Genomic DNA, 12,133 nt, shown 5'->3' with positions numbered 1-12,133 from the left:
TATCAAAGGAGAGATTACTATCTACGTTGGTCCCCAAATCTCTAATTACTTCATCCGTACTTAATGGATTACCACCTATGTGGTAATTTGTGGGCACCTTGTTTTTCCCAAAGGGGATGACTATGCACTTTTTAGCATTTAGCTTGAGGCCGTGGCTCTGGCACCAACCATCCATCTCTGTGAGACCCTTTTGGAGGATGCTTGTGTCAGCTGGAGATTCGATTATGGCCCCCAGTTTGCAGTCATCTGTGAACTTTGTCATCCATAATCCCCCCGTGTTAGCCTGAACCTCAGAGAAGTATATACCGAACAAGAGAGGTCCCAGAACTGAGCCCTGTGGGATGCCCCTTGTAACTGGTTTGGATTCGGACATGGCACCTGCGATTCTGACCATGTGGGTTCTATCTCTGCACCAGTTTGCAACCCATCTTGTGATATAGGGGTTGATATTTAAGCTGGTAAGCTTATTTACGATGCCCAAGTGGGGTATTGTGTCGAAGGCTTTTGCGAGGTCCAGGTAGGCTGTGTGAACTACCTTGCCCTCATCTATGGCTTTGGTAACTGTTTCAAAGAAATCAACTAGGTTTAAGAGGCAAGATCTGCCCTTAACAAAGCCGAATTGGGTAGGGTCCAGTGTCTGGAGGCTCCCAATGTCTTTGTTTATGAGTTCCATGATAATACGCTCCATAGCTTTACAGACCAGACTAGTCAGGCTTATGGGGCGAAAGTTTCTGGGGTCCGTTGTGGCACCACCTTTGTGGAGTGGGACCACTGTAGCTGTATGCCATTCTTTGGGTACATATCCTGTAGTAAGGCTAAGTTTGAACAGTGACTTAATGTGAGGGTTCAGTTCTTCTTGGAACTCGTGTAAGACACAGCCTGGGACACCGTCCGGTCCCATAGATGCTGTGTTTTTTGCTTTGGAGAGGGCAGCTTTCACCTGTGCATCTGTGATGTCAGGGAGGTTACATTCAGTTGGGATAGGCATTTGCTCCTTTGGGGGGAAGGGGGGGAGAAGTTTGCACTGAATCTGTCTGCCAGGATGTTGGCTATGTCTGTAGGTTCGGTATATTTTGTACCGTTATGCAACAATTCAGAGCATATCTGGGAGTTTTCGCCCATGTTTCTGACATAACTAAAGAAGGCTTTGTGATTACCTTTAGTGTCTAGGGCAATTTTTCTTTCAAACTGGCCTTTGATGATTTTATGAGGATCGAAGTTTCTTGCTAATACTGATCAGAGATGCCTTCCCTTTTTGGGATTTTGCTCTGTCATGTAGTAGCTTCCTGCTTCTGTTGTATAGCTTATTTATGGCCGGGGTCCACCAGACCAGTCTCCTGTTTTTGGAGGAGTGAGTCTTGGTTTTATTTGGGATAGCACGATCCATGCATTCCTGCAGGTGCTCATAGAATGCATTTGTAAAGGATTCTGCGGATTGGGCTGTATTATCCTCTGGCCCAGGGGCTTTGAAGGATTCCACCTCAGTCTTGAGAAGTGCAAAGTTGGCTTTGGAGAAATTCTTTACAGTGATTTCCTTAGCTGGGGGTGGGGAAGGGATATGAATGTCCAGGGAAATTTGTTTATGGTCTGATCTAACCAATGAGGGGTTTACCTCTGGTGTGGAACATAGAGTCCCCATGTTGGTGATGACCAGGTCCAATATGTTGTTCCCTCTTGTGGGAGTGGTGACCAGTTGTTCCATTGCGTTAGAGTTTATAAATTCAAGGAACCGTTGGGCGAGGGTGTTTGGGCTTGAGTAGTTTTCCCAGTCAATGTTTGGGTAATTGAAGTCACCCAATAACATAGTGTTTGGAGAGACCTTCATATTCTCCAGTGTTCTCAGGAATGCCAAGTGGGGTTCCTGTAATAGGGAGGGTGTTCTGTAGCAGGCTACAAACTGAAAGGCAGTTTTGCCCACTGTTAGTTGCACATGGATGGTTTCCGATGCTTTGTGCAGTGCCACTAACCTGGAGGTGTAGGTATCTTTGATGAATATAGATACTCCCCCTCCTTTTCTGCTTCGGTCCGAGTTTTGGGGCCGAAACGCATGGTATGAGTTATAACCTGGTAGTGCTGGGGTGCTCACAAGTGTCTTGAACCAGGTTTCTGTTACTGCACAGACATCGATTTTCTCCATACTGAGGAGAGTCTCGAGTGTGTGCATCTTGAAGTTTAGACTTCTGGCACTGAGTAGCATTACCTTTAGTTTTTTTATCTTTGGGTTGTCTATGGAGATGGGTTTGTCCTTTGAGCCTTGCCTAAAAAAGGCACTATGGGGGTGGCAAGAGCCTTGGCCAGTATACGAAAGCCTAAGGGTGACAGGTGCAAGCCATCCCTAGCGAAGCAACGTGGCTTGTCGAGCATGTCATCCCAGGCTGACAGACACTGGATCCCCTTGAATGACACCAATACTTTAGCCAATTGTTGAAACTGATCATTTTGTCTTTATACTGTGGCATCATTCTTGGTGAGGGCAAGATGCTACTCAAGGTCAGGGACATACCAGCCTGGGCTACATGGTCAGAGAGCTCCTCTATGTCTCTTTTCATGTAGTCCAGGGAGGTACGTCTCAGGTCATTCACACCAGCATGGACAATGACGGAGTCATACTTGTACTTGCTTTGGAGTGACCTGAGTGCTTGCATTATGTGGCAGATCCTGGCACCTGACAGGCAGCTTACAGTGACCTTCTCCTTGTTCAGTCTGGTGAGTGGGACGTCAGTGTGCCGGACAATAGAGTCCCCTATAACAAGTGTATTTGGTGTGTTGTTTGGCCTTATGGGCTGTGACTGTGAGGCACACTGATTTTGTGAGATATGTGACTTGTGGGTATTGTTGAGGGGTGGCTGTTGCTATGATATCTGCTTAGGAGGTCTTTGCTGTTTAGGCAGATTTTTATTTAGAGCCTCCGAGTATGTTTTTGTGTGTTTATGTGTTGGGTATGCAGATGCAATAGGTCTGTGTGAGACTGGATTTGTGGTGTGGGTGGTTACCTTTTCCTCCTGACTGACTGTGCCAGTCTTGGGTTGAGAGAGCTCTGCCTCCAGTTTGGCTGTGTAACTGCATCTCTCACATGTATTAGAGTTTGTTGGAAGGAGGAGAGGGTTGTCTGTGTACATAAGGCAATTGTAACACTGCCTCAAAATTCCCAGATTCACCAGCTGGACTGGAGAGTAACCTTGAAACTGACCCTTGGACATACCAGATTAGTATAGGATCTGTTTTTTTTACTGATCCGATTAGGGAAGGGAACTGATTTTTCACTTGATCAGGAAGGACCAATCGGGAGTCTAATACTTATGAGAAGTCAAGGAGGGTGTAGTGCTTTAGTTAGTTAGTGTTTCCTTATAAGAGCTGAGCAAGTGCAGGGCTTTAGAAAGAGAATAGAGTGATTACTTTGGGAGTTTGAACAGTTCTAAGGGAAAAATTGCTGTGACCAAATGAGATCAATAACAATTATTCATTTTTCAGTTTACTGTTACAGAACAACTTTACTGTTTCCGACAGTCCTGTTAGCAAACAAGTTAATGGCAGTGGTACTGCTGCTGTCGTGGCAACAAACTTTGCTAACTTGATTCTTTCCAAGCAAGAAACTGAATTTATTTTGAACATTATGTTACTGTTTACTTATGTCACATTGGCAATATTTTTCTCATATGGAAAGGTGATCTATGTGAACCTGATGCACTTAGAAATTTTCTCTGTACACTAACTATCTCAAATGTACATTTAGCGCTTCTACAGATTCCATTAATTTTCTTGATGTTAAGCTTTGCAAAGGTGAAAAAACACAGAACTAATTCATATTTGCAGTATGGCATGAGACAGCTTAAATAACAAACATGGATGTTCACTTTGCTACAATTTTAGAAACCAGCTGGTTTGCAAAGGTGAAAAAACACAGAGCTAATAAATATTTGCACTATGACATGAGAGCATAAATAACAAACATGGATGTTCACTTTGCTAGAATTATAGAAATCAACAAAAACTCATTCCACTGTCTTCATGGACTGAAGAATGATTTCACTGACAATGGTTTAAGTGGGTATAATGCCCAACTTGTTGATTCTAAGCTGGATTTGACAAATTCTGTTTTTTTCTTTAATTAATCAGGTGAATAATAGTCTAATGACCTCACAGAGCCTTTTTAAGCCTAGACATGCTTCCCAAATGTATCTGAGAAGTTCAGATACCCCAGGTTTATTTTAAGGGGTATATTTAGGCTTGGACAAGTGTGGGCAAGCATTTACAAGATACCTATGTCTACCAGAGGCATGGGTGTCAGACCAGGGGTAAATTTTAGATTCCGCATTCATTGGTCCAAGTTAAACTAGAATTGTGTTACAGAAAAAAACTTTGCTTCAAATGTATGAGAAGCCTGTTCCAGTGACAGGCATAGTCTCAGAGACACAACTGTCCCTCCAACATGTCCTACTTATGTTTCAGATGAGGTTTAGGACTCTACATTAGGTAATTCTGATGTAATTTGTTTTGTAGATGTACACTGAGTCCATCAGAGCGGGATTACAGGGTGCTTTGTAGATAAGGTGGAAATAGTTCAGGGAAAGGGCTTTGGGGCAGCCCGCATAGGATACAACGTAGATGCAAAAAAGGAGCAGCCAAAGAACTGAGCCTTGAGGGGAAACTGCTAGTGAATGGCCTCTTTGTGAAGGCAGACCCCCCACCATCCTAACCTCTTGGGTCCTATCTGTGAGCCAGCTCTTTATTCAGTAACTGACACCATGTATTTTTTTTATGATGAACCACTGTGGATGCACTAGGTGCTGCATATATACTTGGTTAAGTACATACCACAGCGGGTGCTGTACCAATGACTGGTCTGATGATGGCTGAGTACAGAGGAAAAATGACTTCCTTGGACCTAGATGCCATATCTTTGCTTACAAGTTGTGCAACACAGAATGACTTCCTTACTACAGTAGACATATGACATTCATAGGCCAGGTTACTGTCTCCATGTGTTCTCAAATCCCTGACCACTGGGTCTACTTTTAGAGGAATATTAACAATGTGGCAGTTTCTAGGGGTAGCGGTCTTCCCAAAGGGTACTATTATACATTTCTTGATAATGAATTTTAGACTGTGACTCTGGCACCAGTTATTATTCTGTGTCAAGACTTCTTGGAGTATATTTTATGCCTTTGGGAAATTCTATTTTTGTGCCTTGTTTGCAATCATCTGCACACTTTGTCAGCCAGAAGCCACCGACACTGGCCTTGACTTTAGAAAAATGGATACAAAAAAGGAGCAGCCCCTGCACCAAGCCTCAAGTGACACTGCTAGTGACTGGCCTCTTTTTTGTGAAGGTACAGTGGATATAAAAATTGTACACAACCCTGTTAAAACGCCAGATTTTTGTGATATAAAAAAATGAGACCACAATAAATCATTTCAAAACTTTTCTCACCTTTAATGTGACCTATAACCTGTACGATTCAATTGAAAAACAAACAAATCTGTCAGGGGAAAAAATATAAAAAAAAAAAAAAAACATACAATAAGCTGGTTGCACAAGTGTGCACACCCTTAAATTAATACTTTGTTGAAGCACCTTTTAATTGAATTACAGCATTCAGGCTTCTTAGGTAGGAGTCTATCAGCATGGCACATCTTAACTTAGCAATATTTGCTCACTCTCCCTTGCAAAAGCACTCCAAATCTGTCAGATTGCGAGGGCACCTCTTGTACACAGCCATCCTCAGGTCACCCCACAGATTTTCTATTGGATTTAGGTCTGAACTCTGGCTGGGCCATTCCAAAACTTTAATTTTATTTGGTGAAGCCATTATTTTGTTGATTTGGATGTATGCTTGGGGCCATTGTCGCGTTGAAAGGTGAAATTCCTCTTCAACTCCAGCTTTCTAGCAGACACCTGAATGTTTTGGGCCAAAAGTGACTGGTATTTGGAACTATTCATAATTCCCTCTACCTTGACTAAAGCCCCAGTTCCAGCTGAAGAAAAGCAACCCCAAAACATGATACTGCCACTAACATGCTTCACCGTGGGGACAATGTTCTTTTGGTGATGTGAAGTGCTGTTTTTGCGTCGTGTACCTTTTGGAATTGTGGCCAGAAAGTTCAACCTTGGTCTCATCAGACCATAACACATTTTCCCACATGCTCTTGGGAGACCTGATGTATTGTTTTGCAAATTTTAGCTGGGCCTGGGTGTTTTTCTGTGTAAGAAAAGGTTTCTATCTTGCAACCATACCCCATAGTCCAGACATATGCAGAATATGGGAGATTGTTGTCACATGTAGTACACAACCAGTACTTAACAGAAATTCCTGCAGCTCCTTCAGTGTTGCTGTAGGTCTCTTGGCAGACTCCCTGACTAGTTTTCGTCTTGATTTTTCATCAATTTTGGAGGGACGCCCAGTTTTTTGCAGCATCACTGTTGTCTCATACTTTCTCCACTTTTTGATGACTGTGTTCCATGATACACCCAATGCTGTGGAAATTATTTTGTACCCTTTGCCTGACTGATACCCTTCAATTTTTTTTAATTTCACCAAATCTTCTAGGTTTCTAATACCATGACAGGAATGGAACCTGTTCCTAAGTCAAAGTACAATTAAAGTTCATGAAATTAGTACTACTTCAATCTTTGATGTCAGCTAAAAGTGCTCATCGCAAGCACCTGCAATGTGCCCAGTAATGACGACTCCTACAGTTCATATGGAGTTACATGGATTGGTAACATATCTAAGTAAGAGTGTAGATTCTTTTTTATAAGACCCATTGCTCCTACTACTATTGGAACTGTCTGCGTATCTTTCCCCCACACTGTTCTCATAATTTCTGCCTGCAGATCCTGATATTTTATGACTTTGGGTCTCTCTGTACGCAAGACACTGTAGTCACTAGGTGTGGTGATTTCAATGATCAGTGCTACTCTTGTCATCTTTTTTTGGACAACTATATCTGGTTTTCTGGCATTTATCCTTTGAACAGTTAGCAATGGGTGATCCCATGTGACATAAACTTCATCATTTTCTATGATGCTTTGTGGTTCATGTTTCCAGTGTTTTTTGGCCACTTCAATACCATAATGTTTGCACAACCCCCAGTGCAACTGTCTTGCCACATTATTATGCCTTTCAGTATACAGCTCTTTTGCCATTAGTATGTCGCAACCAGGAACAAGGTGTCCAAGTGTTTCCAGTTTGGTTTAAAAAAACTTACATTTGTCTGTTTCTCCAACATGTTTGATGGACTTTGTAAACCAACGTGTATGTAGCCCATTGTCTTGGGCCGCTAATATTAACCTTTCATCTCTTGGTTTGACTTTGCCTCTCCTTAACCATTCCTGCATTCATTCCTGATCAACATGAGGTTCTTCCAGACATTTTCTATACTTGCAACTATATTTATACTTTTTCCACATTTCTTGCCTTCTCATCTCGTCCTTCACATTATATTCTTTCTTTTGTTTTTTGGCACATTCAGTTGCTGCCTGATTTTTATCTACTTCTGGTTTGATTTCCATTCCTGCTTTAATTTCCTCATGTTTCACTACATTTGGGTCTTGTGAGGTCAGCAGATATGTGTGGTATCCTACAATTGCAGATCTATACATGTAATCAATTTCAAAGAGGCCCATCCCTCCTTTGGAACAGGGAATATTTAATCTTGGTATATACCGATTTTTATAAATCATTTGGTGAGCATGAAGCATCCTTCTTGTTTTCCTATCTAATCTATCCAACACGTTTTTGGGCCAGTCAATCCTCCAAAACTGTAGGTTAGGACAGGAAGAGCAAATTGGTTCATAGTTTGGATTTTATTCCTAAATGTCAACGCTGTTTTTAAAATTAATTTAAGTCTTCTAAAGTATTCCTTACTAAGTTTTATTCGCATTTGTTCATGTTTTATTGTTGATCCTTCAGCAATTCCCAAATATTAATACATTCTTTCTTGCTCAAGTTCTTTTACTTCACATTCCTGTCCCAAACTGATGTTTTCCTGGCGTTGCAGTTTTCCTGCTTTAAAGGTTGCTTTTGCACATTTATCAAGACCAAATGACATTTTTAGATCATCTGAAATTTTTTGACAGCTTGCAGGTGTGCTTTCAGTTCCTCATCTGATGAGCTATACAGTTTTAAATCATCGACAAAGAGATCCCTTTGATGCTTTGTAAGCTCTCTGCGAACCATGGCTGTTGCTGTAGCAGGCAACTGAGTAAGTGACACGAAAATCCTACAAGGACAGCTGAACTTTATTTGGGGTTCATCAGAGTCTCTTTTATTGATGGCAGCTGTGTACCCAAGAAGACTGAATGCTGTAATTAAATCAAAAGGTGCTTCAACAAAGTATTAGTTTAAGGGTGTGCACACTTAGCAACCAGCTTATTGTACATTTTTTTATTTTTTATATTTTTTCCCATAACAGATTTGTTTGTTTTTCAATTGAATTGTACAGGTTATGGATCACATTAAAGGTGGGAAAAGCTTTGAAATTATCTATTGTAGTCTCATTTTTTATATCACAAATACCTGGCATTTTAACAGGGGTGTGTACACTTTTATATCCCCTCTAGGTACTCTACCTGGACCTGGGTTTTTTCCAATTAAGAGCTTCTTAATTTTGTTTCAATTTATCTGGCAGTTACTTCATTCCATTTCATATCCTGTACACTTGAACGTCTTACTGTTTCTTTTATTTCTTCTACCCTATCAGAATCTATTAAATTCCACAGGATCTTCATAAATATTTCCCCAAAACTGACCTATTTCTTCTTCTTCTTTTTTTTTTTGGAGGTGTCCCTAATCCTTTTGCTTTGTTTCTCAATTGTCTATAAAACTTTTTTGAGTCATCAATGATTTACTTATTTTGTACTTTTCCTTTATATTTATTTGCATATCTTCTAAGTTTTTCTGCATTTGTGCTGATATCTTCAATCTATTATTTACAGTACTGTACAATACAGCCTGGTCTGCTCCAATACTGTGCGTAGGTTTTATCACACCTACCTTTTTCTAAGTATTTTTGTTGATCTGTTCCTTCTTTACTCTTCTAACAGTGATACTTCTTGTCTTAATTTCTTTATAGTTTTCTCTATGTGATACTTCTATGATGGCATCTTATTTTTTGCCTTTCTTTCCCTTATTGTCCTGTATTTTTGTAGCAAGACTTTATCTATTAATTTAGCTGCACAGTAATATGTTCTATTTTCTTCTATGTCATATGAATTTCTGTTAATAGTCTTAATTACTGTGTTCATTTGTTTTATCAGACTTATAACATTTTGGGTCTTACTGACTTTATGTAATCTATTTCTTTCATTGATGGTAATATGTCTATCCATCTCTATTAAATCAAACAACTCTTCCCATAGATCATTTTCTTCTAAACTGAGGGCACATTCTTTGTTCTCCATTTCCTGCGGGCATTCTACAAAAACTTCTAGAACTTCCTGTGACTATTCTTTTCACCTGTATCCTGCTTCATCCATAGGGCTTTCATATGGGAAATCACTGGCCCATTACTTCACAACATTGACTGTCAGAATTGCCACTGTTTTCCCTTCCTTCCACTGCTGTGCAACTCCAACTGAACTTTTGTACTGGTTTCCTAATGAAGGCTCCCGAGTATCTTCATGGGGAAACTGATGAGACGCTTCGCATTCCACCTCTTTTTCCTTAATATGGGGACTCACTGTTCTATCATGTTGGGATGTTATCAAAGTTGGACTTTCTAAACTAAATCCTTCACTCCGCAGGTAATCCATAACCTCAGTTTCTATTTCTTTAACTTCTCCATTAGTAATCGTCTTTTCTACTTTCCCCCTTTGTGTTTTTTTTTTGTATTGTAAAATTTTCCATATCCATTCGCCTTTGTCTGTATTTCTTTTCAAATATAGTCTATAGTCTATAGACTCTATAGTCAGGCACACTGATGTCCCACTCACCAGGCTGAACAAGGAGAAAATTACAGTCAGCTGCCTGTCGGGTGCCAGGATCTGCCACGTAACGCATGCACTCAAGTCACTCCACAAGAAGTACAAATATGACTTGATCATTGTCCATGTTGGAGTGAATGACTTCAGACGTACCTCCCTGGACTACATGAAAAGAGATATGGAAGTGCTCTTGGATCATGTGGCCCAGGCAGGTATGACCCTAGTCCTGAGTAGCATCCTGCCTTCATCCAGAATGATACCACAGTACAAGGACAAAATGATTGACTTCAACAATTGGCTAAGCTTCTGTTGTCATTCAAAGGGGATCCAGTATCTCTCTGCCTGGGACGACATGATCGACAAACTACGATGCTTTGCCAGAGATGGTCCGCACCTGTCACCCCTGTGATTCAGGTTACTGGCTAAGGCTCTTGCCACCCCTATAGTGCCTTTTTTAGGCAAGGTTCAAAGGCCAAAACCACCACCGTAACAGGTACAAGTATGCAAAATCTGAAGGTAATGCTACTCAGTGCTAGAAGTGTAAACCTCAAAATGCACTCTCTCTCGCGGTACTCCTAAAAATGGAGAAAGTACAATTGTGTACACTTACCATAAATGTAGATGTTCGAGTGTATTCACTGCTGCAGTCATTACATTTGGGTAATCCTGCAGGCAGGTTGCCCTCAGTCGGCCTGAATTCCAAAGTCCTGGGTCCTGCATCAGCTGCTGTCACCCCTTCCCTGACGTCAGGTCGTCAGGGGTATAAAAGATGCGGCCAACTCCATTTTATTTAGTTTTTCTTGCCCCAGATGTCAGATGCCAGGGGTATAAAAGGTAGCCAACTCCATTTTATTTAGTATATATATAGATATATATGCCCCTAAAAGGGTAGCCAAAATTTATATATATATATAAATACATGCACCAATATAAACTTTATCTTCATCTGCAAGCAAATACACCACATAGGTTGTATAAATCAGAGAAGGAAAGATAGGTTCCATTAGAAGAAAAGAGGGAAGGCGGGTGAGTAACCTGGACTGCAACAGTGAATACACTCGAACATCTACATTTATGGTAAGTGTACACAACGGTACTATGTTCTTCGTGTTTCACTGTTGCAGTCATTACATTTGGGTAGAGTCCCAAAGCTATGGATGGGAGGCTGGAGCTAAACAGCATTAGGACCGGCTATGAGGCCCTGCAGAACTGCAGTGGCAAAGCCTGCTCTGGATTTAGAGTAGAGTGGCAGATGATAGTGCTTTGTAAAGGTGTGCACTGAACTCCAAGTAGCAGCCTCTAAAATGTCCTTGGTTGGTACTCCCCTGAGAAAGGCTGCTGAATGTGGCCTAATGCCCTTAGGCACTGGCTTGCCATGGTGTAAGTAGCAGAAACGAATGCAGTGGCCTATCCACTTTGAAATAGTCTGCTTTGAGATAGCCTTTCCTTGTGATCCTGCAGCATATACCACTAGTAATTGCTCTGTCTTTCTGAAAACTTTGGTTCTGTCCAAGTAGAATCTAAGCTATCTGTATAAGTCCAAAGAATGCAGAATTCTATCCCCCTTGTTCTGTGGATTTGGATAAAAAGTTGGCAGATGAATAGTTTGGTTAAGAGCCACACTGGACACCACCTTAGGCATAAATGTTGGGTTTGTCCTCAGAGAGACCCTGTCTGGATAAAACATGATAAAAGGCTCCACAGCCATGAGTGCCTGTAGCTCTGAAACTCATCTTGCAGAAGTTATTGCTAGGAGCAGAGCTGTTTTCCAAGACATAGTTGAGGTCCCATGCAGGCATTGGTGATCTCCTTGGAGGCCTTAAATTTTTGGCTCCTCTGAAGTACTGTTTTAATAAGGGATGAGATAAGATTGGTGGCTCTGTACTGTAATGAGCTGAAATGGCAGAGGCATGAATTTTAATAGATGAAAAAGATAGGCCTTTGTCCAGCATCTCAGTTAAGTATTGCAAAATCCGAGGAATATTTGGCACAGCTGTATCAGTTCCTTGTGCCTGGTTCCAAGCACAGAATCTCTTCCATTTCCAGCATAAGATTTTCTAGTACTAGGCCTTCTGGCCTCCAAAATGACATCCATCACAGCTTTACTGAGAGGTGTGTTTTGTATGATATGACTACAATATCAGCCAAGCTGCCAGGTTTAAAGTCCTGAGTTGGCTGTGCAGGATCTGATTGTTTTGCTGGGACAGT

At 41.2% G+C, this 12,133-nt stretch overlaps 1 protein-coding gene across 2 annotated transcripts in view; it reads right to left on the bottom strand.

Moving 5' to 3' along the window:
- POLB (DNA polymerase beta) overlaps window positions 1–12,133 on the bottom strand; it is a 3,382,694-nt gene that overhangs the window by 817,001 nt on the left and 2,553,560 nt on the right. The window lies entirely within an intron of this gene.

This window comes from Protopterus annectens, chromosome 9.part0 (assembly GCF_019279795.1).
Source record: "Protopterus annectens isolate FY-2018-M chromosome 9.part0, PAN1.0, whole genome shotgun sequence".
Taxonomy (NCBI): Eukaryota; Metazoa; Chordata; order Ceratodontiformes; family Protopteridae; genus Protopterus; species Protopterus annectens.
The sequence above is the reverse complement of the archived record's forward strand: the minus strand, read 5'-3'. Positions and strand labels throughout refer to the sequence as shown.